The 21,479-nt window shown below is 40.7% G+C and overlaps 40 non-coding genes and 34 pseudogenes across 40 annotated transcripts; all 74 read left to right on the forward strand.

Annotated features, from left to right (window-relative positions):
• The first annotated feature begins 214 nt into the window (after positions 1-214).
• LOC114780563 (5S ribosomal RNA) lies at positions 215-332 on the forward strand. Its single transcript, XR_003747240.1, has one exon. It is a non-coding gene; the product is annotated as a 5S ribosomal RNA (ribosomal RNA).
• Positions 333-476: 144 nt separating this feature from the next.
• On the forward strand, positions 477-595 carry LOC114780564 (5S ribosomal RNA). The gene has a single exon (XR_003747241.1). It is a non-coding gene; the product is annotated as a 5S ribosomal RNA (ribosomal RNA).
• Positions 596-939: 344 nt separating this feature from the next.
• Positions 940-1,058, forward strand: LOC114780494 (uncharacterized; annotated as a pseudogene).
• Positions 1,059-1,195: 137 nt separating this feature from the next.
• On the forward strand, positions 1,196-1,314 carry LOC114780487 (uncharacterized; annotated as a pseudogene).
• A 55-nt stretch (positions 1,315-1,369) lies between these two features.
• Positions 1,370-1,488, forward strand: LOC114780488 (uncharacterized; annotated as a pseudogene).
• A 137-nt stretch (positions 1,489-1,625) lies between these two features.
• On the forward strand, positions 1,626-1,744 carry LOC114780482 (uncharacterized; annotated as a pseudogene).
• A 145-nt stretch (positions 1,745-1,889) lies between these two features.
• Positions 1,890-2,008, forward strand: LOC114780551 (5S ribosomal RNA). Its single transcript, XR_003747228.1, has one exon. It is a non-coding gene; the product is annotated as a 5S ribosomal RNA (ribosomal RNA).
• Positions 2,009-2,153: 145 nt separating this feature from the next.
• On the forward strand, positions 2,154-2,270 carry LOC114780519 (uncharacterized; annotated as a pseudogene).
• A 407-nt stretch (positions 2,271-2,677) lies between these two features.
• LOC114780508 (uncharacterized) lies at positions 2,678-2,795 on the forward strand (annotated as a pseudogene).
• Positions 2,796-2,850: 55 nt separating this feature from the next.
• LOC114780513 (uncharacterized) lies at positions 2,851-2,969 on the forward strand (annotated as a pseudogene).
• A 141-nt stretch (positions 2,970-3,110) lies between these two features.
• On the forward strand, positions 3,111-3,230 carry LOC114780557 (5S ribosomal RNA). Its single transcript, XR_003747234.1, has one exon. It is a non-coding gene; the product is annotated as a 5S ribosomal RNA (ribosomal RNA).
• A 144-nt stretch (positions 3,231-3,374) lies between these two features.
• Positions 3,375-3,493, forward strand: LOC114780486 (uncharacterized; annotated as a pseudogene).
• Positions 3,494-3,630: 137 nt separating this feature from the next.
• LOC114780476 (uncharacterized) lies at positions 3,631-3,749 on the forward strand (annotated as a pseudogene).
• A 137-nt stretch (positions 3,750-3,886) lies between these two features.
• Positions 3,887-4,005, forward strand: LOC114780527 (5S ribosomal RNA). Its single transcript, XR_003747205.1, has one exon. It is a non-coding gene; the product is annotated as a 5S ribosomal RNA (ribosomal RNA).
• A 144-nt stretch (positions 4,006-4,149) lies between these two features.
• Positions 4,150-4,268, forward strand: LOC114780490 (uncharacterized; annotated as a pseudogene).
• Positions 4,269-4,403: 135 nt separating this feature from the next.
• On the forward strand, positions 4,404-4,523 carry LOC114780463 (5S ribosomal RNA). Its single transcript, XR_003747189.1, has one exon. It is a non-coding gene; the product is annotated as a 5S ribosomal RNA (ribosomal RNA).
• Positions 4,524-4,667: 144 nt separating this feature from the next.
• Positions 4,668-4,786, forward strand: LOC114780499 (uncharacterized; annotated as a pseudogene).
• A 142-nt stretch (positions 4,787-4,928) lies between these two features.
• Positions 4,929-5,048, forward strand: LOC114780509 (uncharacterized; annotated as a pseudogene).
• Positions 5,049-5,185: 137 nt separating this feature from the next.
• On the forward strand, positions 5,186-5,305 carry LOC114780530 (5S ribosomal RNA). The gene has a single exon (XR_003747208.1). It is a non-coding gene; the product is annotated as a 5S ribosomal RNA (ribosomal RNA).
• A 145-nt stretch (positions 5,306-5,450) lies between these two features.
• On the forward strand, positions 5,451-5,569 carry LOC114780502 (uncharacterized; annotated as a pseudogene).
• A 136-nt stretch (positions 5,570-5,705) lies between these two features.
• Positions 5,706-5,824, forward strand: LOC114780545 (5S ribosomal RNA). The gene has a single exon (XR_003747222.1). It is a non-coding gene; the product is annotated as a 5S ribosomal RNA (ribosomal RNA).
• Positions 5,825-5,968: 144 nt separating this feature from the next.
• Positions 5,969-6,086, forward strand: LOC114780503 (uncharacterized; annotated as a pseudogene).
• Positions 6,087-6,230: 144 nt separating this feature from the next.
• On the forward strand, positions 6,231-6,349 carry LOC114780547 (5S ribosomal RNA). The gene has a single exon (XR_003747224.1). It is a non-coding gene; the product is annotated as a 5S ribosomal RNA (ribosomal RNA).
• Positions 6,350-6,493: 144 nt separating this feature from the next.
• LOC114780511 (uncharacterized) lies at positions 6,494-6,613 on the forward strand (annotated as a pseudogene).
• A 145-nt stretch (positions 6,614-6,758) lies between these two features.
• On the forward strand, positions 6,759-6,879 carry LOC114780493 (uncharacterized; annotated as a pseudogene).
• Positions 6,880-7,023: 144 nt separating this feature from the next.
• On the forward strand, positions 7,024-7,142 carry LOC114780531 (5S ribosomal RNA). The gene has a single exon (XR_003747209.1). It is a non-coding gene; the product is annotated as a 5S ribosomal RNA (ribosomal RNA).
• A 143-nt stretch (positions 7,143-7,285) lies between these two features.
• LOC114780546 (5S ribosomal RNA) lies at positions 7,286-7,404 on the forward strand. The gene has a single exon (XR_003747223.1). It is a non-coding gene; the product is annotated as a 5S ribosomal RNA (ribosomal RNA).
• Positions 7,405-7,548: 144 nt separating this feature from the next.
• LOC114780536 (5S ribosomal RNA) lies at positions 7,549-7,668 on the forward strand. Its single transcript, XR_003747214.1, has one exon. It is a non-coding gene; the product is annotated as a 5S ribosomal RNA (ribosomal RNA).
• A 145-nt stretch (positions 7,669-7,813) lies between these two features.
• On the forward strand, positions 7,814-7,932 carry LOC114780528 (5S ribosomal RNA). Its single transcript, XR_003747206.1, has one exon. It is a non-coding gene; the product is annotated as a 5S ribosomal RNA (ribosomal RNA).
• A 144-nt stretch (positions 7,933-8,076) lies between these two features.
• LOC114780535 (5S ribosomal RNA) lies at positions 8,077-8,195 on the forward strand. The gene has a single exon (XR_003747213.1). It is a non-coding gene; the product is annotated as a 5S ribosomal RNA (ribosomal RNA).
• Positions 8,196-8,339: 144 nt separating this feature from the next.
• On the forward strand, positions 8,340-8,459 carry LOC114780514 (uncharacterized; annotated as a pseudogene).
• Positions 8,460-8,603: 144 nt separating this feature from the next.
• LOC114780510 (uncharacterized) lies at positions 8,604-8,722 on the forward strand (annotated as a pseudogene).
• Positions 8,723-8,858: 136 nt separating this feature from the next.
• On the forward strand, positions 8,859-8,977 carry LOC114780558 (5S ribosomal RNA). Its single transcript, XR_003747235.1, has one exon. It is a non-coding gene; the product is annotated as a 5S ribosomal RNA (ribosomal RNA).
• Positions 8,978-9,121: 144 nt separating this feature from the next.
• Positions 9,122-9,240, forward strand: LOC114780529 (5S ribosomal RNA). The gene has a single exon (XR_003747207.1). It is a non-coding gene; the product is annotated as a 5S ribosomal RNA (ribosomal RNA).
• A 143-nt stretch (positions 9,241-9,383) lies between these two features.
• On the forward strand, positions 9,384-9,502 carry LOC114780561 (5S ribosomal RNA). Its single transcript, XR_003747238.1, has one exon. It is a non-coding gene; the product is annotated as a 5S ribosomal RNA (ribosomal RNA).
• Positions 9,503-9,646: 144 nt separating this feature from the next.
• LOC114780504 (uncharacterized) lies at positions 9,647-9,765 on the forward strand (annotated as a pseudogene).
• A 144-nt stretch (positions 9,766-9,909) lies between these two features.
• On the forward strand, positions 9,910-10,028 carry LOC114780562 (5S ribosomal RNA). The gene has a single exon (XR_003747239.1). It is a non-coding gene; the product is annotated as a 5S ribosomal RNA (ribosomal RNA).
• A 1,075-nt stretch (positions 10,029-11,103) lies between these two features.
• Positions 11,104-11,222, forward strand: LOC114780491 (uncharacterized; annotated as a pseudogene).
• A 144-nt stretch (positions 11,223-11,366) lies between these two features.
• On the forward strand, positions 11,367-11,485 carry LOC114780505 (uncharacterized; annotated as a pseudogene).
• A 143-nt stretch (positions 11,486-11,628) lies between these two features.
• Positions 11,629-11,747, forward strand: LOC114780552 (5S ribosomal RNA). The gene has a single exon (XR_003747229.1). It is a non-coding gene; the product is annotated as a 5S ribosomal RNA (ribosomal RNA).
• A 144-nt stretch (positions 11,748-11,891) lies between these two features.
• Positions 11,892-12,010, forward strand: LOC114780483 (uncharacterized; annotated as a pseudogene).
• Positions 12,011-12,153: 143 nt separating this feature from the next.
• On the forward strand, positions 12,154-12,272 carry LOC114780554 (5S ribosomal RNA). The gene has a single exon (XR_003747231.1). It is a non-coding gene; the product is annotated as a 5S ribosomal RNA (ribosomal RNA).
• Positions 12,273-12,416: 144 nt separating this feature from the next.
• Positions 12,417-12,535, forward strand: LOC114780534 (5S ribosomal RNA). Its single transcript, XR_003747212.1, has one exon. It is a non-coding gene; the product is annotated as a 5S ribosomal RNA (ribosomal RNA).
• Positions 12,536-12,679: 144 nt separating this feature from the next.
• On the forward strand, positions 12,680-12,798 carry LOC114780473 (uncharacterized; annotated as a pseudogene).
• Positions 12,799-13,415: 617 nt separating this feature from the next.
• Positions 13,416-13,534, forward strand: LOC114780484 (uncharacterized; annotated as a pseudogene).
• A 144-nt stretch (positions 13,535-13,678) lies between these two features.
• Positions 13,679-13,797, forward strand: LOC114780461 (5S ribosomal RNA). Its single transcript, XR_003747187.1, has one exon. It is a non-coding gene; the product is annotated as a 5S ribosomal RNA (ribosomal RNA).
• Positions 13,798-13,940: 143 nt separating this feature from the next.
• Positions 13,941-14,059, forward strand: LOC114780548 (5S ribosomal RNA). The gene has a single exon (XR_003747225.1). It is a non-coding gene; the product is annotated as a 5S ribosomal RNA (ribosomal RNA).
• A 144-nt stretch (positions 14,060-14,203) lies between these two features.
• On the forward strand, positions 14,204-14,322 carry LOC114780485 (uncharacterized; annotated as a pseudogene).
• Positions 14,323-14,466: 144 nt separating this feature from the next.
• On the forward strand, positions 14,467-14,585 carry LOC114780468 (5S ribosomal RNA). Its single transcript, XR_003747194.1, has one exon. It is a non-coding gene; the product is annotated as a 5S ribosomal RNA (ribosomal RNA).
• Positions 14,586-14,729: 144 nt separating this feature from the next.
• On the forward strand, positions 14,730-14,848 carry LOC114780532 (5S ribosomal RNA). The gene has a single exon (XR_003747210.1). It is a non-coding gene; the product is annotated as a 5S ribosomal RNA (ribosomal RNA).
• Positions 14,849-14,992: 144 nt separating this feature from the next.
• On the forward strand, positions 14,993-15,111 carry LOC114780521 (5S ribosomal RNA). Its single transcript, XR_003747199.1, has one exon. It is a non-coding gene; the product is annotated as a 5S ribosomal RNA (ribosomal RNA).
• Positions 15,112-15,256: 145 nt separating this feature from the next.
• LOC114780480 (uncharacterized) lies at positions 15,257-15,376 on the forward strand (annotated as a pseudogene).
• Positions 15,377-15,520: 144 nt separating this feature from the next.
• On the forward strand, positions 15,521-15,639 carry LOC114780542 (5S ribosomal RNA). The gene has a single exon (XR_003747220.1). It is a non-coding gene; the product is annotated as a 5S ribosomal RNA (ribosomal RNA).
• A 144-nt stretch (positions 15,640-15,783) lies between these two features.
• LOC114780559 (5S ribosomal RNA) lies at positions 15,784-15,902 on the forward strand. The gene has a single exon (XR_003747236.1). It is a non-coding gene; the product is annotated as a 5S ribosomal RNA (ribosomal RNA).
• A 143-nt stretch (positions 15,903-16,045) lies between these two features.
• Positions 16,046-16,165, forward strand: LOC114780515 (uncharacterized; annotated as a pseudogene).
• A 144-nt stretch (positions 16,166-16,309) lies between these two features.
• LOC114780520 (uncharacterized) lies at positions 16,310-16,428 on the forward strand (annotated as a pseudogene).
• A 137-nt stretch (positions 16,429-16,565) lies between these two features.
• On the forward strand, positions 16,566-16,684 carry LOC114780544 (5S ribosomal RNA). Its single transcript, XR_003747221.1, has one exon. It is a non-coding gene; the product is annotated as a 5S ribosomal RNA (ribosomal RNA).
• A 399-nt stretch (positions 16,685-17,083) lies between these two features.
• On the forward strand, positions 17,084-17,202 carry LOC114780538 (5S ribosomal RNA). The gene has a single exon (XR_003747216.1). It is a non-coding gene; the product is annotated as a 5S ribosomal RNA (ribosomal RNA).
• A 144-nt stretch (positions 17,203-17,346) lies between these two features.
• LOC114780555 (5S ribosomal RNA) lies at positions 17,347-17,465 on the forward strand. Its single transcript, XR_003747232.1, has one exon. It is a non-coding gene; the product is annotated as a 5S ribosomal RNA (ribosomal RNA).
• Positions 17,466-17,609: 144 nt separating this feature from the next.
• Positions 17,610-17,728, forward strand: LOC114780516 (uncharacterized; annotated as a pseudogene).
• A 137-nt stretch (positions 17,729-17,865) lies between these two features.
• Positions 17,866-17,984, forward strand: LOC114780525 (5S ribosomal RNA). Its single transcript, XR_003747203.1, has one exon. It is a non-coding gene; the product is annotated as a 5S ribosomal RNA (ribosomal RNA).
• A 144-nt stretch (positions 17,985-18,128) lies between these two features.
• Positions 18,129-18,247, forward strand: LOC114780556 (5S ribosomal RNA). The gene has a single exon (XR_003747233.1). It is a non-coding gene; the product is annotated as a 5S ribosomal RNA (ribosomal RNA).
• A 144-nt stretch (positions 18,248-18,391) lies between these two features.
• Positions 18,392-18,510, forward strand: LOC114780467 (5S ribosomal RNA). Its single transcript, XR_003747193.1, has one exon. It is a non-coding gene; the product is annotated as a 5S ribosomal RNA (ribosomal RNA).
• A 144-nt stretch (positions 18,511-18,654) lies between these two features.
• Positions 18,655-18,773, forward strand: LOC114780492 (uncharacterized; annotated as a pseudogene).
• A 144-nt stretch (positions 18,774-18,917) lies between these two features.
• On the forward strand, positions 18,918-19,036 carry LOC114780553 (5S ribosomal RNA). The gene has a single exon (XR_003747230.1). It is a non-coding gene; the product is annotated as a 5S ribosomal RNA (ribosomal RNA).
• A 144-nt stretch (positions 19,037-19,180) lies between these two features.
• On the forward strand, positions 19,181-19,299 carry LOC114780522 (5S ribosomal RNA). Its single transcript, XR_003747200.1, has one exon. It is a non-coding gene; the product is annotated as a 5S ribosomal RNA (ribosomal RNA).
• Positions 19,300-19,443: 144 nt separating this feature from the next.
• On the forward strand, positions 19,444-19,562 carry LOC114780550 (5S ribosomal RNA). Its single transcript, XR_003747227.1, has one exon. It is a non-coding gene; the product is annotated as a 5S ribosomal RNA (ribosomal RNA).
• Positions 19,563-19,706: 144 nt separating this feature from the next.
• On the forward strand, positions 19,707-19,825 carry LOC114780497 (uncharacterized; annotated as a pseudogene).
• A 144-nt stretch (positions 19,826-19,969) lies between these two features.
• LOC114780523 (5S ribosomal RNA) lies at positions 19,970-20,088 on the forward strand. The gene has a single exon (XR_003747201.1). It is a non-coding gene; the product is annotated as a 5S ribosomal RNA (ribosomal RNA).
• Positions 20,089-20,232: 144 nt separating this feature from the next.
• On the forward strand, positions 20,233-20,351 carry LOC114780524 (5S ribosomal RNA). Its single transcript, XR_003747202.1, has one exon. It is a non-coding gene; the product is annotated as a 5S ribosomal RNA (ribosomal RNA).
• Positions 20,352-20,495: 144 nt separating this feature from the next.
• LOC114780498 (uncharacterized) lies at positions 20,496-20,614 on the forward strand (annotated as a pseudogene).
• Positions 20,615-20,758: 144 nt separating this feature from the next.
• LOC114780477 (uncharacterized) lies at positions 20,759-20,877 on the forward strand (annotated as a pseudogene).
• Positions 20,878-21,014: 137 nt separating this feature from the next.
• Positions 21,015-21,133, forward strand: LOC114780464 (5S ribosomal RNA). Its single transcript, XR_003747190.1, has one exon. It is a non-coding gene; the product is annotated as a 5S ribosomal RNA (ribosomal RNA).
• Positions 21,134-21,277: 144 nt separating this feature from the next.
• LOC114780472 (uncharacterized) lies at positions 21,278-21,396 on the forward strand (annotated as a pseudogene).
• The last annotated feature ends 83 nt before the right edge of the window (positions 21,397-21,479 follow it).

Below are 21,479 nucleotides of genomic sequence, written 5' to 3' on the forward strand. Positions count from 1 at the left end.
AAGCTAAGAAGGCTTGGGCCTGGTTAGTACTTGGATGGGAGACCTCCTGGGAATATCAGGTGCTGTAAGATTTAACTGTTGAAAAACTTTTTAAATGAAGTTTTTTTGCATCGCTTTGTTAGTTTTTATCTAAAGTAAGTTAAGAGGTATTTTCACTCTGTGATATGTTTTCAAGCCTAGGTTGTTCAAAGTCCAAGATTTTCAAGCAGAGATTGCTTACGGCCATACCAGCCCAAGAACGCCCGGTCTCGTCTGATCTCGGAAGCTAAGAAGGCTTGGGCCTGGTTGGTACTTGGATGGGAGACCTCCTGGGATACCAGGTGCTGTAAGCTTTAACTGTTGAAAAACTTTTTTAATTTTTTTTTTTTTGCATCGCTTTGTTAGTTTTTATCTAAAGTAAGTTAAGAGGTATTTTCACTCTGTGATATGTTTTCAAGCCTAGGTTGTTTAAAGTCCAAGATTTTCAAGCAGAGATTGCTTACGGCCATACCAGCCCAAGAATGCCCGGTCTCGTCTGCTTTCGGAAGCTAAGAAGGCTTGGGCCTGGTTAGTACTTGGATGGGAGACCTCCTGGGAATACCAGGTGCTGTAAGCTTTAACTGTTGAAAAACAATTTAAAATGAAGTTTTTTTTGCATCGCTTTGTTAATTTTTATCTAAAGTAAGTTAAGAGGTATTTTCACTCTGTGATATGTTTTCAAGCCTAGGTTGTTTATAGTCCAAGATTTTCAAGCAGAGATTGCTTACGGCCCTACCAGCCCAAGTAAGCCTGGTCTCGTCTGATCTGCTGTAAGCTTTAACTGTTGAAAAACTTTTTAAAATGAAGTTTTTTTGCATCGCTTTGTTAGTTTTTATTTAAAGTAAGTTAAGAGGTATTTTCACTCTGTGATATGTTTTCAAGCCTAGGTTGTTTAAAGTCCAAGATTTTTAAGCAGAGATTGCTTACGGCCATACCAGCCCAAGAACGCCTGGTCTCGTCTGATCTCGGAAGCTAAGAAGGCTTGGGCCTGGTTAGTACTTGGATGGGAGACCTCCTGGGAATACCAGGTGCTTTAACTGTTGAAAAACTTTTTAAAATGAAGTTTTTTTGCATCGCTTTGTTAGTTTTTATCTAAAGTAAGTTAAGAGGTATTTTCACTCTGTGACATGTTTTCAAGCCTAGGTTGTTTAAAGTCCAAGATTTTCAAGCAGAGATTGCATACGGCCATACCAGCCCAAGAACGCCCGGTCTCGTCTTATCTCGGAAGCTAAGAAGGCTTGGGCCTGGTTAGTACTTGGATGGGAGACCTCCTGGGTATACCAGGTGCTGTAAGCTTTAACTTTTGAAAAACTTAAGGTTGTTTTAAGTCCAATATTTTCAAGCAGAGATTGCTTACGGCCATACCAGCCCAAGAACGCCCGGTCTCGTCTGATCTCGGAAGCTAAGAAGGCTTGGGCCTGGTTAGTACTTGGATGGGAGACCTCCTGGGAATGCCAGGTGCTTTAACTGTTAAAAAACTTTTTAAAATGAAGTTTTTTTGCATCGCTTTGTTATTTTTTTTCTAAAGTAAGTTAAGAGGTATTTTCACTCTGTGATATGGTTTCAAACCTAGGTTGTTTAAAGTCCAAGATTTTCAAGCAGAGATTGCTTACGGCCATACCAGCCCAAGAACGCCTGGTCTCGTCTGATCTCGGAAGCTAAGAAGCCTTGGGCCTGGTTAGTACTTGGATGGGAGACCTCCTGGGAATGCCAGATGCTGTAAGCTTTAACTGTTGAAAAACTTTTTAAAATTAAGTTTTTTTGCATCGCTTTGTTCGTTTTTTTTCTAAAGTAAGTTAAGAGGTATTTTCACTCTGTGATATGTTTTCAAGCCTAGGTTGTTTAAAGTCCAAAATTTTCAAGCAGAGATTGCTTACGGCCATACCAGCCCAAGAACGCCCGGTCTTGTCTGATCTCGGAAGCTAAGAAGGCTTGGGCCTGGTTAGTACTTGGATGGGAGACCTCCTGGGAATGCCAGGTGCTGTAAGCTTTAACTGTTGAAAAACTTTTTAAATGAAGTTTTTTGCATCGCTTTTTTTAGTTTTTATCTAAAGTAAGTTAAGAGGTGTTTTCACTCTGTGATATGTTTTTAAGCCTAGGTTTTTTTTTAAGTCCAAGATTTTCAAGCAGAGATTGCTTACGGCCATACCAGCCCAAGAACCGCCCGGCTCGTCTGATCTCGGAAGCTAAGAAGGCTTGGGCCTGGTTAGTACTTGGATGGGAGACCTCCTGGGAATACCAGGTGCTTAACTGTTGAAAAACTTTTTAAAATGAAGTTTTTTTGCATCGCTTTGTTAGTTTTTTATCTAAAGTAAGTTAAGAGGTATTTTCACTCTGTGATATTTGTTATTCAAGCTAGGTTGTTTAAAGTCCAAGATTTTCAAGCAGAGATTGCTTACGGCCAGTACCAGCCAGACGACGCCGGTCTCGTCTGATCTCGAAGCTTAGAATGGCTTGGGCCTGGTTAGTACTTGGATGGAGACCTCCTGGGAATCCAGGTGGCTGTAAGCTTTTAACTTTTAAAAAACTTTTTAAAATGAAGTGTTTTGTCATCGCTTTGGTTAGTTTTTATCTCAAGTAAGTTAAGAGGTATTTTCACTCTGTGATATGTTTTCAAGCCTAGGTTGTTTAAAAAGTCCAAGATTTTCAAGCAGAGATTGCTTACGGCCATACCAGCCCAAGAACGCCCGGTCTCGTCTTATCTCGGAAGCTAAGAAGGCTTGGGCTGGTTAGTACTTGGATGGGAGACCTCCTGGGTATACCAGGTGCTGTAAGCTTTAACTTTTGAAAAACTTTAGGTTGTTTAAAGTCCAATATTTTCAAGCTGAGATTGCTTACGGCCATACCAGCCCAAGAACGCCCGGTCTCGTCTGATCTCGGAAGCTAAGAAGGCTTGGGCCGGGTTAGTACTTGGAGTGGAGACCTCCTGGGAATGCCAGGTGCTTTAACTGTTAAAAAACTTTTAAAATGAAGTTTTTTTTGCATTTTTTGCTTTGTTATTTTTTATCTAAAGTAAGTTAAGAGGTATTTTCACTCTGTGATATGTTTTCAAGCCTAGGTTGTTTAAAGTCCAAGATTTTCAAGCAGAGATTGCTTACGGCCATACCAGCCCAAGAACGCCCGGTCTCGTCTGATCTCGGAAGCTAAGAAGGCTTGGGCCTGGTTAGTACTTGGATGGGGAGACCTCCTGGGAATACCAGGTGCTGTAAGCTTTAACTGTTGAAAAACTTTTTAAAATGAAGTTTTTTTGCATCGCTTTGTTAGTTTTTATCTAAAGTAAGTTAAGAGGTATTTTCACTCTGTGATATGTTTTCAAGCCTAGGTTGTTTAAAGTCCAAGATTTTCAAGCAGAGATTACTTACGGCCATACCAGCCCAAGAACGCCCGGTCTCGTCTGATCTCGGAAGCTAAGAAGGCTTGGGCCTGGTTAGTACTTAGATGGGAGACCTCCTGGGAATGCCAGGTGCTTTAACTGTTGAAAAACTTTTTAAAATGAAGTTTTTTTTGCATCGCTTTGTTAGTTTTTTCTAAAGTAAGTTAAGAGGTATTTTCACTCTGTGATATGTTTTCAAGCCTAGGTTGTTTAAAGTCCAAGATTTTCAAGCAGAGATTGCTTACGGCCATACCAGCCCAAGAACGCCCGGTCTCGTCTGATCTCGGAAGCTAAGAAGGCTTGGGCCTGGTTAGTACTTGGATGGGAGACCTCCTGGGAATACCAGGTGCTTTAACTGTTGAAAAACTTTTTAAAATTAAGTTTTTTTGCATCGCTTTGTTAGTTTTTATCTAAAGTAAGTTAAGAGGTATTTTCACTCTGTGATATGTTTTCAAGCCTAGGTTGTTTAAAGTCCAAGATTTTCAAGCAGAGATTGCTTACGGCCATACCAGCCCAAGAACGCCCGGTCTCGTCTGATCTCGGAAGCTAAGAAGGCTTGGGCCTGGTTAGTACTTGGATGGGAGACCTCCTGGGAATGCCAGGTGCTGTAAGCTTTAACTGTTGAAAAACTTTTTAAAATGAAGTTTTTTTGCATCGCTTTGTTAGTTTTTATCTAAAGTAAGTTAAGAGGTATTTTCACTCTGTGATATGTTTTCAAGCCTAGGTTGTTTAAAGTCCAAGATTTTCAAGCAGAGATTGCTTACGGCCATACCAGCCCAAGAACGCCCGGTCTCGTCTGATCTCGGAAGCTAAGAAGGCTTGGGCCTGGTTAGTACTTGGATGGGAGACCTCCTGGGAATGCCAGGTGCTTTAACTGTTGAAAAACTTTTTAAAATGAAGTTTTTTTGCATCGCTTTGTTAGTTTTTTCTAAAGTAAGTTAAGAGGTATTTTCACTCTGTGATATGTTTTCAAGCCTAGGTTGTTAAAGTCCAAGATTTTCAAGCAGAGATTGCTTACGGCCATACCAGCCCAAGAACGCCCGGTCTCGTCTGATCATCGGAAGCTAAGAAGGCTTGGGCCTGGTTAGTACTTGGATGGGAGACCTCCTGGGAATGCCAGGTGCTGTAAGCTTTAACTGTTGAAAAACTTTTTAAAATGAAGTTTTTTTGCATCGCTTTGTTAGTTTTTTATCTAAAGTAAGTTAAGAGGTATTTTCACTCTGTGATATGTTTTCAAGCCTAGGTTGTTTAAAGTCCAAGATTTTCAAGCAGAGATTGCTTACGCCATACCAGCCCAAGAACGCCCGGTCTCGTCTGATCTCGGAAGCTAAGAAGGCTTGGGCCTGGTTAGTACTTGGATGGGAGACCTCCTGGGAATGCCAGGTGCGTAGCTTTAACTGTTGAAAAACTTTTTAAAATGAAGTTTTTTTGCATCGCTTTGTTAGTTTTTATCTAAAGTAAGTTAAGAGGTATTTTCACTCTGTGATATGTTTTCAAGCCTAGGTTGTTTAAAGTCCAAGATTTTCAAGCAGAGATTGCTTACGGCCATACCAGCCCAAGAACGCCCGGTCTCGTCTGATCTCGGAAGCTAAGAAGGCTTGGGCCTGGTTAGTACTTGGATGGGAGACCTTCCTGGGAATGCCAGGTGCTTTAACTGTTGAAAAACTTTTTAAAATGAAGTTTTTTTGCATCGCTTTGTTAGTTTTTTTCTAAAGTAAGTTAAGAGGTATTTTCACTCTGTGATATGTTTTCAAGTCTAGGTTGTTTAAAGTCCAAGATTTTCAAGCAGAGATTGCTTACGGCCATACCAGCCCTGAGAACGCCCGGTCTCGTCTGATCTCGGAAGCTAAGAAGGCTTGGGCCTGGTTAGTACTTGGATGGGAGACCTTCTGGGAATGCCAGGTGCTGTAAGCTTTAACTGTTGAAAAACTTTTTAAAATGAAGTTTTTTTTGCATCGCTTTGTTAGTTTTTATCTAAAGTAAGTTAAGAGGTATTTTCACTCTGTGATATGTTTTCAAGCCTAGGTTGTTTAAAGTCCAAGATTTTCAAGCAGAGATTGCTTACGGCCATACCAGCCCAAGAACGCCCGGTCTCGTCTGATCTCGGAAGCTAAGAAGGCTTGGGCCTGGTTAGTACTTGGATGGGAGACCTACTGGGAATGCCAGGTGCTTTAACTGTTGAAAAACTTTATAAAATGAAGTTTTTTGCATCGCTTTGTTAGTTTTTTTCTAAAGTAAGTTAAGAGGTATTTTCACTCTGTGATATGTTTTCAAGCCTAGGTTGTTTAAAGTCCAAGATTTTCAAGCAGCGATTGCTTACGGCCATACCAGCCCAAGAACGCCCGGTCTCGTCTGATCACGGAAGCTAAGAAGGCTTGGGCCTGGTTAGTACTTGGATGGGAGACCTCCTGGGAATGCCAGGTGCTGTAAGCTTTAACTGTTGAAAAACTTTTTAAAATGAAGTTTTTTTGCATCGCTTTGTTAGTTTTTTTCTAAAGTAAGTTAAGAGGTATTTTCACTCTGTGATATGTTTTCAAGCCTAGATTGTTTAAAGTCCAAGATTTTCAAGCAGAGATTGCTTACGGCCATACCAGCCCAAGAACGCCCGTCTCGTCTGATCTCGGAAGCTAAGAAGGCTTGGGCCTGGTTAGTACTTGGATGGGAGACCTCCTGGGAATGCCAGGTGCTGTAGCTTTAACTGTTGAAAAACTTTTTAAAATGAAGTTTTTTTGCATCGCTTTGTTAGTTTATTATCTAAAGTAAGTTAAGAGGTATTTTCACTCTGTGATATGTTTTCAAGCCTAGGTTGTTTAAAGTCCAAGATTTTCAAGTAGAGATTGCTTACGGCCATACCAGCCCAAGAACGCCCGGTCTCGTTTGATCTCGGAAACTAAGAAGGCTTGGGCCTGGTTAGTACTTGGATGGGAGACCTCCTGGGAATACCAGGTGCTGTAAGCTTTAACTGTTGAAAAACTTTTTAAAATGAAGTTTTTTTGCATCGCTTTGTTAGTTTTTATCTAAAGTAAGTTAAGAGGTATTTTCACTCTGTGATATGTTTTCAAGCCTAGGTTGTTTAAAGTCCAAGATTATCAAGCAGAGATTGCTTACGGCCATACCAGCTCAATAACGCCTGGTCTTGTCTGATCTCGGAAGCCTAGAAGGCCTTGGGCCTGGTTAGTACTTAGATGGGAGACCTCCTGGGAATACCAGGGGCTGTAAGCTTTAACTGTTGAAAAACCCTTTTAAAATGAAGTTTTTTTGCATCGCTTTGTTAGTTTTTATCTAAAGTAAGTTAAGAGGTATTTTCACTCTGTGATATGTTTTCAAGCCTAGGTTGTTTAAAGTCCAAGATTTTCAAGCAGAGATTGCTTACGGCCATACCAGCCCAAGAACGGCCGGTCTCGTCTGATCTCAGAAGCTAAGAAGGCTTGGGCCTGGTTAGTACTTGGATGGGAGACCTTCCTGGGAATACCAGGTTGCTGTAAGCTTTAACTGTTGAAAAACTTTTTTAAATGATTTTTTTTTGCATCGCTTTGTTAGTTTTTATCTAAAGTAAGTTAAGAGGTATTTTCACTCTGTGATATGTTTTCAAGCCTAGGTTGTTTAAAGTCCAAGATTTTCAAGCACAGATTGCTTATGGCCATACCAGCCCAAGAACGCCCGGTCTCGTCTGATCTCGGAAGCTAAGAAGGCTTGGGCCTGGTTAGTACTTGGATGGGAGACCTCCTGGGAATGCCAGGTGCTGTAAGCTTTAACTGTTGAAAAACTTTTTAAAATGAAGTTTTTTTGCATCGCTTTGTTAGTTTTTATCTAAATTAAGTTAGAGGTATTTTCACTCTGTGATATGTTTTCAAGCCTAGGTTGTTTAAAGTCCAAGATTTTCAAGCAGAGATTGCTTATGGCCATACCAGCCCAAGAACGCCCGGTCTCGTCTGATCTCGGAAGCTAAGAAGGCTTGGGTCTGGTTAGTACTTGGATGGGAGACCTCCTGGGAATACCAGGTGCTGTAAGCTTTAACTGTTGAAAAACTTTTTAAAATGAATTTTTTTTGCATCGCTTTGTTAGTTTTTATCTAAAGTAAGTTAAGAGGTATTTTCACTCTGTGATATGTTTTCAAGCCTAGGTTGTTTAAAGTCCAAGATTTTCAAGTAGACATTGCTTACGGCCATACCAGCCCAAGAACGCCCGGTCTCGTCTTGATCTCGGAAGCTAAGAAGGCTTGGGCCTGGTTAGTACTTGGATGGGAGACCTCCTTGGAATACCAGGTGCTGTAAGCTTTAACTGTTGAAAAACTTTTTAAAATGAAGTTTTTTTTGCATCGCTTTGTTAGTTTTTATCTAAAGTAAGTTAAGAGGTATTTTCACTCTGTGATATGTTTTCAAGCCTAGGTTGTTTAAAGTCCAAGATTTTCAAGCAGAGATTGCTTACGGCCATACCAGCCCAAGAACGCCCGGTCTCGTTTGATCTCGGAAGCTAAGAAGGCTTGGGCCTGATTAGTACTTGGATGGGAGACCTCCTGGGAATACCAGGTGCTGTAAGCTTTACCTGTTGAAAAACTTTTTAAATTGAATTTTTTTTGCATCGCTTTGTTAGTTTTTATCTAAAGTAAGTTAAGAGGGATTTTCACTCTGTGATATGTTTTCAAGCCGAGGTTGTTTAAAGTCCAAGATTTTCAAGCAGAGATTGCTTACGGTCATTCCAGCCAAAGAACGCCCGGTCTCGTCTGATCTCGGAAGCTAAGAGGGCTTGGGCCTGGTTAGTACTTGGATGGGAGACCTCCTGGGAATACCAGGTGCTGTAAGCTTTAACTGTTGAAAAATTTTTTAAAATGACGTTTTTTTGCATCGCTTTGTTAGTTTTTTTCTAAAGTAAGTTAAGAGGTATTTTCACTCTGTGATATGTTTTCAAGCCTATGTTGTTTAAAGTCCAAGATTTTCAAGCAGAGATTGCTTACGGCCATACCAGCCCAAGAACGCCCAGTCTCTCTCTGATAACGGAAGCTAAGAAGGCTTGGACCTGGTTAGTACTTGGATGGGAGACCTCCAGGGAATGCCAGGTGCTGTAAGCTTTAACTGTTGAAAAACTTTTTAAAATGAAGTTTTTTTGCTTCGCTTTGTTAGTTTTTTTTTAAAGTAAGTTAAGAGGTATTTTAACTCTGTTATATGTTTTCAAGCCTAGGTTGTTTAAAGTCCAAGATTTTCAAGCAGAGATTGCTTATGGCCATACCAGGCCAAAAATGACCGGTCTCGTCTGATCTCGGAAGCTAAGAAGGCTTGGGCCTGGTTAGTACTTGGATGGGAGACCTCCTGGGAATGCCAGGTGCTTTAACTGTTGAAAAACTTTTTAAAATTAAGTTTTTTTGCATCGCTTTGTTAGTTTTTTCTAAAAAAAGTTAAGAGGTATTTTCACTCTGTGATATGTTTTCAAGCCTAGGTTGTTTAAAGTCCAAGATTTTCAAGCAGAGATTGCTTACGGCCATACCAGCCCAAGAACACCCGGTCTCGTCTGATCTCGGAAGCTAAGAAGGCTTGGGCGTGGTTAGTACTTGGAGGGGAGACCTCCTGGGAATACCAGGTGCTGTAAGCTTTAACTGTTGAAAAACTTTTTAAAATGAAGTTTTTTTGCATCGCTTTGTTAGTTTTTATCTAAAGTAAGTTAAGAGGTATTTTCACTCTGTGATATGTTTTCAAGCCTAGGTTGTTTAAAGTCCAAGATTTTCAAGCAGAGATTGCTTACGGCCATACCAGCCCAAGAACGCCCGGTCTCGTCTGATCTCGGAAGCTAAGAAGGCTTGGGCCTGGTTGGTACTTGGATGGGAGACCTCCTGGGAATACCAGGTGCTGTAAGCTTTACTGTTGAAAAACTTTTTAAAATGAAGTTTTTTTGCATCGCTTTGTTAGTTTTTATCTAAAGTAAGTTAAGAGGTATTTTCACTCTGTGATATGTTTTCAAGCCTAGGTTGTTTAAAGTCCAAGATTTTCAAGCAGAGATTGCTTATGGCCATACCAGCCCAAGAACGCCCGGTCTCGTCTGATCTCGGAAGCTAAGAAGGCTTGGGCCTGGTTAGTACTTGGATGGGAGACCTCCTGGGAATACCAGCTGCTGTAAGCTTTAACTGTTGAAAAACTTTTTAAAATGAATTTTTTTTGCATTGCTTTGTTAATTTTTATCTAAAGTAAGTTAAGAGATATTTTCACTCTGTGACATGTTTTCAAGCCTAGGTTGTTTAAAGTCCAAGATTTTCAAGCAGAGATTGCTTACGGCCATACCAGCCAAAGAACGCCAGGTCTCGTCTGATCTCGGAAGCTAAGAAGGCTTGGGACTTGTTAGTACTTGGATGGGAGACCTTTTGGGAATACCAGGTGCTGTAAGCTTTAACTGTTGAAAAACTTTTTTAAATGAATTTTTTTTGCATCGCTTTGTTAGTTTTTATCTAAAGTAAGTTAAGAGGTATTTTCACTCTGTGATATGTTTTCAAGCCTAGGTTGTTTAAAGTCCAAGATTTTCAAGTAGAGATTGCTTACGGCCATACCAGCCAAAGAACGCCCGGTCTCGTTTGATCTCGGAAACTAAGAAGGCTTGGGCCTGGTTGGTACTTGGATGGGAGACCTCCTGGGAATACCAGGTGCTGTAAGCTTTAACTGTTGAAAAACTTTTAAAATGAAGTTTTTTTGCATCGCTTTGTTAGTTTTTATCTAAATTAAGTTAAGAGGTATTTTCACTCTGTGATATCAAGTCAAGTCAAGTCAAGTCAAGTCAACTTTATTGTCAATTCTGCCACATGTACAGGACATGCAGAGAATTGAAATTACGTTACTCTCTGACCCATAAGAATAACATTAAATACAAAAACAGTAACAGTAACGAATACAGAGTATAAATACAATTTAAAAAGAAAGGCACAATATACAATTTTAAAAACACCATGTACAAATAAGGGCACTGGTGGAGAGTGCAACATCAGGAGAGTGCAAAAACCAATAGTGCAACAGAGTTTTTAGTTTAAAGTGACGAAGTGAAAGTGAGGTAGATGGCAGACCAGAGCTGCACAGAGTGACTGGTGCATGGTCAGTTTGTGTGATTTAGAGTTCAAAAAGTTTGTGGAGCAGAAGAGGGGAGTGAGGGGAGTGGGGGCAGAGCCGGGAGGGAGTTGAGTTTCCTGACCGCCTGATGGGTGAAGCTGTCCTTCAGTCTGCTGGTCCTGGCCTGGAGACTCCGCAGTCTCCTCCCTGATGGCAGCAGGCTGAAGAAGGTTTGCATTGGGTGGGTGGGATCAGCTGCTATGCAGAGGGCTTTTTTGGTGAGGCGTGTGCTGTAGATGTCTGGGAGGGAGGGGAGAGGGACACCGATGATTCTCTCAGCTGCTCTTACTATGCGTTGGAGAGTTTTTTGACAGGACGCATTGCAGGCTCCAAACCACACAGTGATGCAGCTGGACAGGATGCTCTCGATGGTTCCTCGGTAGAATGTGTGCATGATGGGGGCTGGTGCTCTTGCTCTTCTTAGTTTGCGGAGGAAGTAAAGACGCTGCTGTGCTTTCTTGGCCAGTGCAGTGGTGTTTTTTGTCCAGGAGAGATCCTCGGTAATGTGCACACCCAGGAACTTGGTGCTGCTCACTCTCTCCACAGATGCACCGTTGATGGTCAGAGGAGCATGCTGAGTGTGTTTTCAAGCCTAGGTTCTTTAAAGTCCAAGATTTTCAAGCAGAGATTGCTTATGGCCATACCAGCCCAAGAACGCCCGGTCTCGTCTGATCTCGGAAGCTAAGAAGGCTTGGGCCTGGTTAGGACTTGGATGGGAGACCTCCTGGGAATACCAGCTGCTGTAAGCTTTAACTGTTGAAAAACTTTTTTAAATGAATTTTTTTTGCATTGCTTTGTTAATTTTTATCTAAAGTAAGTTAAGAGATATTTTCACTCTGTGACATGTTTTCAAGCCTAGGTTGTTTAAAGTCCAAGATTTTCAAGCAGAGATTGCTTACGGCCATACCAGCCAAAGAACGCCAGGTCTCGTCTGATCTCGGAAGCTAAGAAGGCTTGGGACTTGTTAGTACTTGGATGGGAGACCTTTTGGGAATACCAGGTGCTGTAAGCTTTAACTGTTGAAAAACTTTTTTAAATGAATTTTTTTGCATCGCTTTGTTAGTTTTTATCTAAAGTAAGTTAAGAGGTATTTTCACTCTGTGATATGTTTTCAAGCCTAGGTTGTTTAAAGTCCAAGATTTTCAAGTAGAGATTGCTTACGGCCATACCAGCCAAAGAACGCCCGGTCTCGTTTGATCTCGGAAACTAAGAAGGCTTGGGCCTGGTTAGTACTTGGATGGGAGACCTCCTGGGAATACCAGGTGCTGTAAGCTTTAACTGTTGAAAAACTTTTTAAAATGAAGTTTTTTTGCATCGCTTTGTTAGTTTTTATCTAAAGTAAGTTAAGAGGTATTTTCACTCTGTGATATGTTTTCAAGCCTAGGTTGTTTAAAGTCCAAGATTTTCAAGCAGAGATTGCTTACGGCCATACCAGCTCAATAACGCCCGGTCTTGTCTGATCTCGGAAGCTTAGAAGGCTTGGGCCTGGTTAGTACTTGGATGGGAGTCCTTTTGGGAATACCAGGTGCTGTAAGCTTTAACTGTTGAAAAACTTTTTAAATTAATTTTTTTTGCATCGCTTTGTTAGTTTTTATCTAAAGTAAGTTAAGAGGTATTTTCACTCTGTGATATGTTTTCAAGCCTAGGTTGTTTAAAGTCCAAGATTTTCAAGCAGAGATTGCCTATGGCCATACCAGCCCAAGAACGCCCGGTCTCGTCTGATCTCGGAAGCTAAGAAGGCTTGGGCCTGGTTAGTACTTGGATGGGAGACCTCCTGGGAATGCCAGGTGCTGTAAGCTTTAACTGTTGAAAAACTTTTTAAAATGAATTTTTTTTGCATCGCTTTGTTAGTTTTTATCTAAAGTAAGTTAAGAGGTATTTTCACTCTGTGATATGTTTTCAATTCTAGGTTGTTTAAAGTCCAAGATTTTCAAGCAGAGATTGCTTACGGCCATACCAGCCCAAGAACGCCCGGTCTCGTCTGATCTCGGAAGCTAAGAAGGCTTGGGCCTGGGTGGTACTTGGATGGGAGACCTTTTGGGAATACCAGGTGCTGTAAGCTTTAACTGTTGAAAAACTTTTTTAAATGAATTTTTTTTGCATCACTTTGTTAGTTTTTATCTAAAGTAAGTTAAGAGGTATTTTCACTCTGTGATATTTTTTCAAGCCTAGGTTGTTTAAAGTCCAAGATTTTCAAGTAGAGATTGCTTACGGCCATACCAGCCCAAGAACGCCCGGACTCGTTTGATTTCGGAAACTAAGAAGGCTTGGGCCTGGTTAGTACTTGGATGGGAGACCTCCTGGGAATACCAGGTGCTGTAAGCTTTAACTGTTGAAAAACTTTTTAAAATGAATTTTTTTTTGCATCGCTTTGTTAGTTTTTATCTAAAGTAAGTTAAGAGGTATTTTCACTCTGTGATATGTTTTTAAGCCTAGGCTGTTTAAAGTCCAAGATTTTCAAGCAGAGATTGCTTACGGCCATACCAGCCAGAGAACGAAAGGGTGGTAGTAGCCTAGTGTGTAACACACTCGCCTATGAACCAGAAGACCCAGGTTCAAATACCAATTACTACCATTGTGTCCCTGAGCAAGACACTTAACCTTAAGTTGCTCCAGGGGGACTGTCCCTGTCGCTACTGATTGTAAGTCGCACTGGGTAAGGGCGTCTGATAAATGCCATAAATGTAAATGTAAATGTAAAGAACGCCCAGTCTCGTCTGATCTCGGAAGCTAAGAAGGCTTGGGCCTGGTTAGTACTTGGATGGGAGACCTCCTGGGAATACCAGGTGCTGTAAGCTTTAACTGTTGAAAAACTTTTTAAAATGAAGTTTTTTTGCATCGCTTTGTTAGTTTTTATCTAAAGTAAATTAAGAGGTATTTTCACTCTGTGATATGTTTTCAAGCCTAGGTTGTTCAAAGTCCAAGATTTTCAAGCAGAGATTGCTTACAGCCATACCAGCTCAATAACGCCCGGTCTTGTCTGATCTCGGAAGCTTAGAAGGCTTGGGCCTGGTTAGTACTTAGATGGGAGACCTCCTGGGAATACCAGGGGCTGTAAGCTTTAACTGTTGAAAAACTTTTTAAAATGAAGTTTTTTTGCATCGCTTTGTTAGTTTTTATCTAAAGTAAGTTAAGAGGTATTTTCACTCTGTGATATTTTTTCAAGCCTACGTTGTTTAAAGTCGAAGATTTTCAAGCAGAGATTGCTTACAGCCATACCAGCCCAAGAACAGCCGGTCTCGTCTGATCTCGGAAGCTAAGAAGGCTTGGGCCTTGTTAGTACTTGGATGGGAGACCTCTTGGGAATACCAGGTGCTGTAAGCTTTAACTGTTGAAAAACTTTTTTAAATGAATTTTTTTGCATCACTTTGTTAGTTTTTATCTAAAGTAAGTTAAGAGGTATTTTCACTCTGTGATATGTTTTCAAGCCTAGGTTGTTTAAAGTCCAAGATTTTCAAGCAGAGATTGCTTACGGCCATACCAGCCCAAGAACGCCCGGTCTCGTCTGATCTCGGAAGCTAAGAAGGCTTGGGCCTGGTTAGTACTTGGATGGGAGACCTCCTGGGAATGCCAGGTGCTATAAGCTTTAACTGTTGAAAAACTTTTTAAAATGAATTTTTTTTGCATCGCTTTGTTAGTTTTTATCTAAAGTAAGTTAAGAGGTATTTTCACTCTGTGATATGTTTTCAAGCCTAGGTTGTTTAAAGTCCAAGATTTTCAAGCAGAGATTGCTTACAGCCATACCAGCTCAATAACGCCCGGTCTTGTCTGATCTCGGAAGCTTAGAAGGCTTGGGCCTGGTTAGTACTTAGATGGGAGACCTCCTGGGAATACCAGGGGCTGTAAGCTTTAACTGTTGAAAAACTTTTTAAAATGAAGTTTTTTTGCATCGCTTTGTTAGTTTTTTTCTAAAGTAAGTTAAGAGGTATTTTCACTCTGTGATATTTTTTCAAGCCTACGTTGTTTAAAGTCGAAGATTTTCAAGCAGAGATTGCTTACAGCCATACCAGCCCAAGAACAGCCGGTCTCGTCTGATCTCGGAAGCTAAGAAGGCTTGGGCCTTGTTAGTACTTGGATGGGAGACCTTTTGGGAATACCAGGTGCTGTAAGCTTTAACTGTTGAAAAAGTTTTTTAAATGAAATTTTTTTGCATCACTTTGTTAGTTTTTATCTAAAGTAAGTTAAGAGGTATTTTCACTCTGTGATATGTTTTCAAGCCTAGGTTGTTTAAAGTCCAAGATTTTCAAGCAGAGATTGCTTATGGCCATACCAGCCCAAGAACGCCCGGTCTCGTCTGATCTCGGAAGCTAAGAAGGCTTGGGCCTGGTTAGTACTTGGATGGGAGACCTCCTGGGAATGCCAGGTGCTATAAGCTTTAACTGTTGAAAAACTTTTTAAAATGAATTTTTTTTGCATCGCTTTGTTAGTTTTTATCTAAAGTAAGTTAAGAGGTATTTTCACTCTGTGATATGTTTTCAAGCCTAGGTTGTTTAAAGTCCAAGATTTTCAAGCAGAGATTGCTTACGGCCATACCAGCCCAAGAACGCCCGGTCCCGTCTGATCTCGGAAGCTAAGAAGGCTTGGGCCTGGGTGGTACTTGGATGGGAGACCTCCTGGGAATACCAGGTGCTGTAAGCTTTAACTGTTGAAAAACTTTTTAAAATGAAGTTTTTTTTGCATCGCTTTGTTAGTTTTTATCTAAAGTAAGTTAAGAGGTATTTTCACTCTGTGATATGTTTTCAAGCCTAGGTTGTTTAAAGTCCAAGATTTTCAAGCAGAGATTGCTTACGGACCATACCAGCCCAAGAACGCCCGGTCTCGTCTGATCTCGGAAGCTAAGAAGGCTTGGGCCTGGTTAGTACTTGGATGGGAGACCTCCTGGGAATACCAGCTGCTGTAAGCTTTAACTGTTGAAAAACTTTTTAAAATGAATTTTTTTTGCATTGCTTTGATAATTTTTATCTAAAGTAAGTTAGGAGATATTTTCACTCTGTGACATGTTTTCAAGCCTAGGTTGTTTAAAGTCCAAGATTTTCAAGCAGAGATTGCTTACGGCCATACCAGCCCAAGAACGCCTGGTCTCGTTTGATCTCGGAAGCTAAGAAGGCTTGGGCCTGATTAGTACTTGGATGGGAGACCTCCTGGGAATACCAGGTGCTGTAAGCTTTACCTGTTGAAAAACTTTTTAAATTGAATTTTTTTTGCATCGCTTTGTTAGTTTTTATCTAAAGTAAGTTAAGAGGTATTTTCACTCTGTGATATGTTTTCAAGCCGAGGTTGTTTAAAGTCCAAGATTTTCAAGCAGAGATTGCTTACGGTCATTCCAGCCCAAGAACGCCCGGTCTCGTCTGATCTCGGAAGCTAAGAAGGCTTGGGCCTGGTTAATACTTGGATGGGAGACCTCCTGGGAATACCAGGTGCTGTAAGCTTTAACTGTTGAAAAATTTTTAAAATGACGTTTTTTTGCATCGCTTTGTTAGTTTTTTTCTAAAGTAAGTTAAGAGGTATTTTCACTCTGTGATATGCTTTCAAGCCTAGGTTGTTTAAAGTCCAAGATTTTCAAGCAGAGATTGCTTACGGCCATACCAGCCCAAGAACGCCCAGTCTCTCTCTGATAACGGAAGCTAAGAAGGCTTGGACCTGGTTAGTACTTGGATGGGAGACCTCCAGGGAATGCCAGGTGCTGTAAGCTTTAACTGTTGAAAAACTTTTTAAAATGAAGTTTTTTTGCTTCGCTTTGTTAGTTTTTTTTTAAAGTCAGTTAAGAGGTATTTTAACTCTGTGAAATGTTTTCAAGCCTAGGTTGTTTAAAGTCCAAGATTTTCAAGCAGAGATTGCTTATGGCCATACCAGGCCAAGAATGACCGGTCTCGTTTGATCTCGGAAGCTAAGAAGGCTTGGGCCTGGTTAATACTTGGATGGGAGACCTCCTCGGAATGCCAGGTGCTTTAACTGTTGAAAAACTTTTTAAAATTAAGTTTTTTTGCATCGCTTTGTTAGTTTTTTTCTAAAAAAAGTTAAGAGGTATTTTCACTCTGTGATATGTTTTCAAGCCTAGGTTGTTTAAAGTCCAAGATTTTCAAGCAGAGATTACTTACGGCCATACCAGCCCAAGAACGCCCGGTCTCGTCTGATCTCGGAAGCTAAGAAGGCTTGGGCCTGGTTAGTACTTGGATGGGAGACCTCCTGGGAATGCCAGGTGCTGTAAGCTTTAACTCTTAAAAAACTTTTAAAATGAAGTTTTTTTGCATCGCTTTGTTATTTTTTTTCTAAAGTAAGTTAAGAGGTATTTTCACTCTGTGATATGTTTTCAAGCCTAGGTTGTTTAAAGTCCAAGATTTTCAAGCAGAGATTGCTTACGGCCATACCAGCGCAAGAACGCCCGGTCTTGTCTGATCTCGCAAGCTAAGAAGGCTTGGGCCTGGTTAGTACATGGATGGGAGACTTCCTGGGAATGCCAGGTGCTTTAACTGTTGAAAAACTTTTTAAAATGAAGTTTTTTTGCATCGCTTTGTTAGTTTTTATCTAAAGTAAGTTAAGAGGTATTTTCACTCTGTGATATGTTTTCAAGCCTAGGTTGTTTAAAGTCCAAGATTTTCAAGCAGAGATTGCTTACGGCCATACCAGCCCAAGAACACCTGGTCTCGTCTGATCTCGGAAGCTAAGAAAGCTTGGGCCTGGTTAGTACTTGGATGGGAGACCTCCTGGGAATACCAGGTGCTGTAAGCTTTAACTGTTGAAAAACTTTTTAAAATGAAGTTTTTTTGCATCGCTTTGTTAGTTTTTATCTAAAGTAAGTTAAGAGGTATTTTCACTCTGTGATATGTTTTCAAGCCTAGGTTGTTTAAAGTCCAAGATTTTCAAGCAGAGATTGCTTACGGCCATACCAGCCCAAGAACGCCCGGTCTCGTCTGATCTCGGAAGCTAAGAAGGCTTGGGCCTGGTTGGTACTTGGATGGGAGACCTCCTGGAAATACCAGGTGCTGTAAGCTTTAACTGTTGAAAAACTTTTTAAAATGATATTTTTTTTCATTGCTTTGTTAATTTTTATCTAAAGTAAGTTAAGAGATATTTTCACTCTGTGATATGTTTTCAAGCCTAGGTTGTTTAAAGTCCAAGATTTTCAAGCAGAGATTGCTTACGGCCATACCAGCGCAAGAACGCCCGGTCTTGTCTGATCTCGGAAGCTAAGAAGGCTTGGGCCTGGTTAGTACATGGATGGGAGACTTCCTGGGAATGCCAGGTGCTTTAACTGTTGAAAAACTTTTTAAAATGAAGTTTTTTTGCATCGCTTTGTTAGTTTTTATCTAAAGTAAGTTAAGAGGTATTTTCACTCTGTGATATGTTTTCAAGCCTAGGTTGTTTAAAGTCCAAGATTTTCAAGCAGAGATTGCTTACGGCCATACCAGCCCAAGAACACCTGGTCTCGTCTGATCTCGGAAGCTAAGAAGGCTTGGGCCTGGTTAGTACTTGGATGGGAGACCTCCTGGGAATACCAGGTGCTGTAAGCTTTAGCTGTTGAAAAACTTTTTAAAATGAAGTTTTTTTGCATCGCTTTGTTAGTTTTTATCTAAAGTAAGTTAAGAGGTATTTTCACTCTGTGATATGTTTTCAAGCCTAGGTTGTTTAAAGTCCAAGATTTTCAAGCAGAGATTGCTTACGGCCATACCAGCCCAAGAACGCCCGGTCTCGTCTGATCTCGGAAGCTAAGAAGGCTTGGGCCTGGTTGGTACTTGGATGGGAGACCTCCTGGAAATACCAGGTGCTGTAAGCTTTAACTGTTGAAAAACTTTTTAAAATGAAGTTTTTTTGCATCGCTTTGTTAGTTTTTATCTAAATTAAGTTAAGAGGTATTTTCACTCTGTGATATGTTTTCAAGCCTAGGTTGTTTAAAGTCCAAGATTTTCAAGCAGAGATTGCTTATGGCCATACCAGCCCAAGAACGCCCGGTCTCGTCTGATCTCGGAAGCTAAGAAGGCTTGGGCCTGGTTAGTACTTGGATGGGAGACCTCCTAGGAATACCAGCTGCTGTAAGCTTTAACTGTTGAAAAACTTTATAAAATTAATTTTTTTTGCATTGCTTTGTTAATTTTTATCTAAAGTAAGTTAAGAGATATTTTCACTCTGTGACATGTTTTCAAGCCTAGGTTGTTTAAAGTCCAAGATTTTCAAGCAGAGATTGCTTACGGCCATACCAGCCCAAGAACGCCAGGTCTCGTCTGATGTCGGAAGCTAAGAAGGCTTGGTCCTGGTTAGTACTTGGATGGGAGACCTCCTGGGAATGCCAGGTGCTGTAAGCTTTAACTGTTGAAAAACTTTTTAAAATGAATTTTTTTTGCATCACTTTGTTAGTTTTTATCTAAAGTAAGTTAAGAGGTATTTTCACTCTGTGATATGTTTTCAAGCCTAGGTTGTTTAAAGTCCAAGATTTTCAAGCAGAGATTGCTTACGGCCATACCAGCCCAAGAACGCCCGGTCTCGTCTGATCTCGGAAGCTAAGAAGGCTTGGGCCTGGTTAGTACTTGGATGGGAGACCTCCTGGGAATACCAGCTGCTGTAAGCTTTAACTGTTGAAAAACTTTTTAAAATGAATTTTTTTTGCATTGCTTTGATAATTTTTATCTAAAGTAAGTTAAGAGATATTTTCACTCTGTGCCATGTTTTCAAGCCTAGGTTGTTTAAAGTCCAAGATTTTCAAGCAGAGATTGCTTACGGCCATACCAGCCAGAGAACGCCCGGTCTCGTCTGATCTCGGAAGCTAAGAAGGCTTGGGCCTGGTTAGTACTTGGATGGGAGACCTCCTGGGAATACCAGGTGCTGTAAGCTTTAACTGTTGAAAAACTTTTTAAAATGAAGTTTTTTTGCATCGCTTTGTTAGTTTTTATCTAAAGTAAGTTAAGAGGTATTTTCACTCTGTGATATGTTTTCAAGCCTAGGTTGTTTAAAGTCCAAGATTTTCAAGCAGAGATTGCTTACGGCCATACCAGCCAGAGAACGCCCAGTCTCGTCTGATCTCGGAAGCTAAGAAGGCTTGGGCCTGGTTAGTACTTGGATGGGAGACCTCCTGGGAATACCAGGTGCTGTAAGCTTTAACTGTTGAAAAACTTTTTAAAATGAAGTTTTTTTGCATCGCTTTGTTAGTTTTTATCTAAAGTAAGTTAAGAGGTATTTTCACTCTGTGATATGTTTTCAAGCCTAGGTTGTTCAAAGTCCAAGATTTTCAAGCAGAGATTGCTTACGGCCGTACCAGCTCAATAACGCCCGGTCTTGTCTGATCTCGGAAGCTTAGAAGGCTTGGGCCTGGTTAGTACTTAGATGGGAGACCTCCTGGGAATACCAGGGGCTGTAAGCTTTAACTGTTGAAAAACTTTTTAAAATGAATTTTTTTTGCATTGCTTTGATAATTTTTATCTAAAGTAAGTTAAGAGATATTTTCACTCTGTGCCATGTTTTCAAGCCTAGGTTGTTTAAAGTCCAAGATTTTCAAGCAGAGATTGCTTACGGCCATACCAGCCAGAGAACGCCCGGTCTCGTCTGATCTCGGAAGCTAAGAAGGCTTGGGCCTGGTTAGTACTTGGATGGGAGACCTCCTGGGAATACCAGGTGCTGTAAGCTTTAACTGTTGAAAAACTTTTTAAAATGAAGTTTTTTTGCATCGCTTTGTTAGTTTTTATCTAAAGTAAGTTAAGAGGTATTTTCACTCTGTGATATGTTTTCAAGCCTAGGTTGTTTAAAGTCCAAGATTTTCAAGCAGAGATTGCTTACGGCCATACCAGCCAGAGAACGCCCGGTCTCGTCTGATCTCGGAAGCTAAGAAGGCTTGGGCCTGGTTAGTACTTGGATGGGAGACCTCCTGGGAATACCAGGTGCTGTAAGCTTTAACTGTTGAAAAACTTTTTAAAATGAAGTTTTTTTGCATCGCTTTGTTAGTTTTTATCTAAAGTAAGTTAAGAGGTATTTTCACTCTGTGATATGTTTTCAAGCCTAGGTTGTTCAAAGTCCAAGATTTTCAAGCAGAGATTGCTTACGGCCGTACCAGCTCAATAACGCCCGGTCTTGTCTGATCTCGGAAGCTTAGAAGGCTTGGGCCTGGTTAGTACTTAGATGGGAGACCTCCTGGGAATACCAGGGGCTGTAAGCTTTAACTGTTGAAAAACTTTTTAAAATGAAGTTTTTTTGCATCGCTTTGTTAGTTTTTATCTAAAGTAAGTTAAGAGGTATTTTCACTCTGTGATATGTTTTCAAGCGTAGCTTGTTTAAAGTCCAAGATTTTCAAGCAGAGATTGCTTACGGCCATACCAGCCCAAGAACGCCCGGTCTCGTCTGATCTCGGAAGCTAAGAAGGCTTGGGCCTGGTTAGTACTTGGATGGGAGACCTCCTGGGAATACCAGGTGCTTTAACTGTTGAAAAACTTTTTAAAATTATTTTTTTTTGCATCGCTTTGTTAGTTTTCATCTAAAGTAAGTTAAGAGGTATTTTCACTCTGTGATATGTTTTCAAGCCTAGGTTGTTTAAAGTGCAAGATTTTCAAGCAGAGATTGCTTACGGCCATACCAGCCCAAGAACGCCCGGACTCGTCTGATCTTGGAAGCTAAGAAGGCTTGGGCCTGGTTAGTACTTGGATGGGAGACCTCCTGGGTATACCAGGTGCTGTAAGCTTTAACTGTTGAAAAACTTTTTTAAATGAAGTTTTTTTGCATCGCTTTGTTAGTTTTTATCTAAAGTAAGTTAAGAGGTATTTTCACTCTGTGACATGTTTTCAAGCCTAGGTTGTTTAAAGTCCAAGATTTTCAAGCAGAGATTGCTTACGGCCATACCAGCCCAAGAACGCCCGGTCTCGTCTTATCTCGGAAGCTAAGAAGGCTTGGGCCTGGTTAGTACTTGGATGGGAGACCTCCTGGGTATTCCAGGTGCTGTAAGCTTTAACTTTTGAAAAACTTTATAAAATGAATTTTTTTTGCATCGCTTTGTTAGTTTTTATCTAAAGTAAGTTAAGAGGTATTTT

This window comes from Denticeps clupeoides, unplaced genomic scaffold (assembly GCF_900700375.1).
Source record: "Denticeps clupeoides unplaced genomic scaffold, fDenClu1.1, whole genome shotgun sequence".
In the NCBI taxonomy this organism is placed as follows: Eukaryota; Metazoa; Chordata; class Actinopteri; order Clupeiformes; family Denticipitidae; genus Denticeps; species Denticeps clupeoides.